Here is a 4,641-nt window from a genome sequence, read left to right as displayed (position 1 = left end):
TTACCATCCAAGCAAACGCCTATACCTCTCAAAGCGCAAAGGAGGGCTCTTAATTGGGTACGAAACATCCAGGTTGATCGCACACAACCCTCCCCGAGTGCCAGTGTTGCGTCGCATGTACATAAAACCATTGATTCCCCATTCAGTTCCCCACGAGTTCTTTATGATCCAATAGTCAAATGCCATTCTGAGAACCGTACCCCACGATCAATACGACATGATCTATTTTTTTTGAACACGACTCGTTGAATATCCCCTGGTATACTCATAAAACGCAGGGCTTGAACCACATACACCAACGCTGACAGGCTGAGAGGCGACTGCTTTTAGTAGTTCCTCCTCATTACCTGCGGGTACAACCATATACCCATCAATGGTCACTGCAGGCGATCTCGGCGATCTCAAGGTGTCGCATATATTATCTCGAGCTTGATAGGGGTAATCATGTTCTATCCTGATACCCTTATTTTGAAGCACATAATCATATGCATAAGTCGGATCCCCATCAGAGCAGCCCCTATTATAGGTTCTGTCACAGTCGATCAACTCTTGTACAGACATGCTGATAAGATATCCCGTGACAATCTAATTTATACCTTCAATCGCACCTGTTGTTGGGAGTGCCCAACATGCTCCACAATATTCGCCTTGATCTTTCATCTCCGTGACAACACCTTTAGCCCTCCAATCCAAAGAAGCAGGAAAACCAGAACTAGAATCACCAGCAACAATGGACCCAAAATTTGGCCCTCGCTTCAATCTGATCAACCTATCATTCCCAGAAGCCGGGAGCCGCAGGTGAGCCTCCTTGATCTCATGGTGGGTGAGATCCGCAAAGGCATTGAGACCAAGGGTATAGCTGGAATTCCCCGCGTTGTTGTGCTTCATGATATAAGCATAGTTACCCTCGAACACTCCCAGCCTGCGTTGCCTTTCTTGATCCGAGGAGTACACTTTCCCATGCCGCCGACACCAATCGTCGAAGAGGCCGGAGATTGACGAGGATGTGCCAAAGGGTACTTGCCGTTCATCAACATCAGCCTTCACAAATATTGCGCGTGTTATTTTCTTTCTAATTTCAGCCACTTTTGTAGCAATCATAGACACAGGGATCTCAACAACCACCAGTTTTCTGGTCTCATAGCCATTAGGGAACCGCTCCTTCCAGTAATCCTCTGAAGAAGTCGGGGCGGCCATCTATCAAGCGCAGGAAACGCTTAAGGCAATAACTAAAGGGCTCGAAATTGTATGCAATTAATTTTTTGAAGAATCAGTTCTGGTTTTGTAAGAGTTTTTTAAATTTTAATACATGTTTTTTTTTTTTTTTTTTTTTTTTTTTATTTTTATTTTTACAGATCTTGGGCGAAGATAATGTTTTCTTGGCTAAGGTATAACAATAACTAGAATTCATTACTACAGATAACAATAGAGTAAGAACATATTATGTTGTGATGATATAAATATATTCCTAAATGGAGTTATAGAGATTGATGTGCAAAAGGGATTTATGTTGGTTTGATTTTTTTTTTTTTTTTTTTTTTTTTACTTAAATGGTTTGGTTTTTTTGATAGATCTTCAAAGAATATGGGGCTGACTTAGATAAATCACAACCCGTGTCCCAGTCGTCTGCTCAACCACCATCCCCAAAGCCTAACATGTTGAATACATAAAGGACACCACTCTTCTGAAGAAGCGATATAACAAAAAGATTGGATGAGATCATAGGGCATATGTTTGACATTGAGCAGAATGTGAAGGATCACTGTTCAATAATAGATCTGGTGACGATTTCCATTTCCAAAGCAAATAAATGACTCTCTGAAGCCTAGGATACCATCAATAGTTTTAAGTAAAATTGTAACGCATTTTGATCTTTCATAACACTAGTATGATGCGCCAATTCAGTACACATTCTAAAATTATGAATCACTATTTCTGATGCTATAGCATTTTTTTAGCAGTGTGATTAATTTGGCAAAATGCCTTTAAGATTTTTGGCCTCTAGTCAACAGAGTATCCATCTCTTTTTGGTACTTATGCTATGTTTATTAGGGGGTGTATTCAATCATGACTTGTAATAAACCCGAAAGAAACTATGGTTCACGCCAAAACACATGCTTCAATTTAGTATCAGAGCCATGCCAAAGGTAATTTGGTATCAAAGCCATGCCAAAGGTAATTTGGTATCAGAGCTATGCCAAAGGTAATTTGGTATCAGAGCCATGCCAAAAGGTAATTTGGTATCAGAGTCATGCCAAATGTAATTTGGTATCAGAGCCATGCCAAAGGTCATGGGTTCGAATATCCACGTCACCCGAATGAGACTATGGTCCACGTGTTGCTTGATGCCCATCAAAAAATAGTTGACATGGAGCACACATGCTTCAATTTGTTATCAAAGCCATGTCAAGGGTCACAAGTTTGAATCTCATCGTCACCCGAAAGAGACTATGGTCCACGTGTTTCTTAGAGCCCATCAAAAAGTAATTAACCCTACCAAGTGGCTTGTAGTCCACTGGTATCGGATTGCTCCCCTAAGTGGGAGGTGTAAGGTTCGAACCTCAATTGAGGCAATAGTGTGTATATGTAGGGTATCCCCCTTCCTTATAAAAAAAAAAAAAAAAAGTAATTGGCCCTCACCAAAAAAGTAATTGGCCCTCACACGTAAGGGTCGTGTTGAAATCTAGTGACTGAAAACTCCACAAGTTAAAGAATCATTGTATTAAGCAATCAACAGATCCAAAACAAACAATAATCAGTACGCATAATAAACCCTAAAACTTTTGAATATAGACCAAACGCAAAACAAGTACAAGTATGAGGATCTCAAACGAAAATGAAAAGCTATAATAAAAATCAATAAAACACATTTCTTTACGATTAACATACTGATTCACCAATTTAACCAAAAAAAAAAAAACTTACAAGTTCCACCATCACCAACAAGAACAAACTTAAATCTCGGTTAACCAACCGTCTACTGATTTGGAAGTACCTAACAAAATAGCTAAAAACACCAAAACTAATCAAGAATAGAGAAGCGAAATGTCAAGAAAAATTGGAAATTAAAACCAATTAATGATGAACTATCAATTAAAAAGATTAAAAACGAGAAGAGAAGAAATTTCACAATTGCATCGTTGTTTAGCTGGGGCGAGAGTAAAAGATACGGAGGCTATATAGCAAGGTTGCAAAAAACGTTAGACTAGGCGCTGATATTTTATTTTTTTTATTTTTTTTTATTTTTTTAAAAATAAAAAAATTAAAATTAAAAATTATGAAATTCACTAATAAAATATAAGGTTCCTCTAGTTTTTTCTTACAAATTATTTACATAAGTGGTTGTAAAATCGTTTTGAATATTGTTAAAACCATCTAAATACATAAAAAAAAAATTAAAATTAAGAACAAAAGAAGCATTTTTTGGAGAAATTAGAAGACCATGCCAAATGTAATTTGGTATCAGAGCAATACCAAAGGTAATTTGGTATCAAAACCATGCCAAATGTAATTTGGTATTAGAGCCATACCAAAGGTTATTTGGTATCTGAATATTGGTACTTGTGTATTATGTTATGAATTTCTATATATTGTGTTTATGAACACAAATTTTGTACCTAAATTAGATTTGAAAAATAAGTAAATACATAACATGTGTATTTGTCTTGTGTTGTGTTTTTTTTTTTTTTTTTTGTCTCGTGTTATAAAATTATGTATTTTACAAATATGAATTATATACCTCATTATTTTGATCTAAGATTTACAATGCTATGTGAACCCTGGTCGATTTGTAAATTGCCCCATTAGGCCATTATTATTTACTAGTAATTCACCCGCGCAATGCACGGAAAAAAATTATGTTATTATAAATATAAATACAAAATAGAAAAACTAAAATATTTTAATTGTTTAATATAATAATATTTTTGAGGTTCCATTGGTCAAGTATTTATTATTTTTATAGAATACAAAATTACAATTATAATTATAATTATAATTATAATTTTGTATGGTTAATATAATCTCTAATTATGTGCATATTCAAATAAACTTATAGAGATAATTTACATAATTACATTGATTTATTCTTAATTGTATTCCATCTATATTATAATTTTCACAATACAAATAATAACTAAGATAATTACATTTGGAACGCAAATTTCAAATTTTGTATGTGTAAATTTAAACTCTAATTGAACATATTTTTTATATGATTATATAATATATAGCTATTTTATTTTTCAAAAGTATATTTTTTATATGATTATATAATATATAGCTATTTTATTTTTTAAATGTTGTGCTTTTTTTTTTAATAATAAATGATGTTGTGGCATTAATTGTAACATTAATTATTTTTCAAACCATATAGCTTTATTATATAAAGGATTACAGTACATAATATAACATATAAGCCATTAAAAAAAAATAATAAAGCTTTTACAAGATATTAACGTCATAGATTACGATTAATTAGTTGATTAAAAGGACTTTCTCATAAATTAGATATTAAGGTATTGTTTGGTAACATAGTTATCTTATTAGTTAATTTTGGTTTGTTTGACCACTATTAGATGTTTGACTTGGTTAAAAATCAATGTAAGTGTTTGGTTAATCAATTTTTTGTAACTCTAAGAT

General features: G+C 33.6%; 1 pseudogene; it reads right to left on the bottom strand.

Annotated features, from left to right (window-relative positions):
• LOC109161651 lies at positions 1-1,197 on the bottom strand (annotated as a pseudogene).
• Positions 1,198-4,641: the final 3,444 nt, after the last annotated feature.

This window comes from Ipomoea nil, unplaced genomic scaffold (assembly GCF_001879475.1).
Source record: "Ipomoea nil cultivar Tokyo-kokei standard unplaced genomic scaffold, Asagao_1.1 scaffold2926, whole genome shotgun sequence".
Classification (NCBI taxonomy): Eukaryota; Viridiplantae; Streptophyta; class Magnoliopsida; order Solanales; family Convolvulaceae; genus Ipomoea; species Ipomoea nil.
The sequence above is the reverse complement of the archived record's forward strand: the minus strand, read 5'-3'. Positions and strand labels throughout refer to the sequence as shown.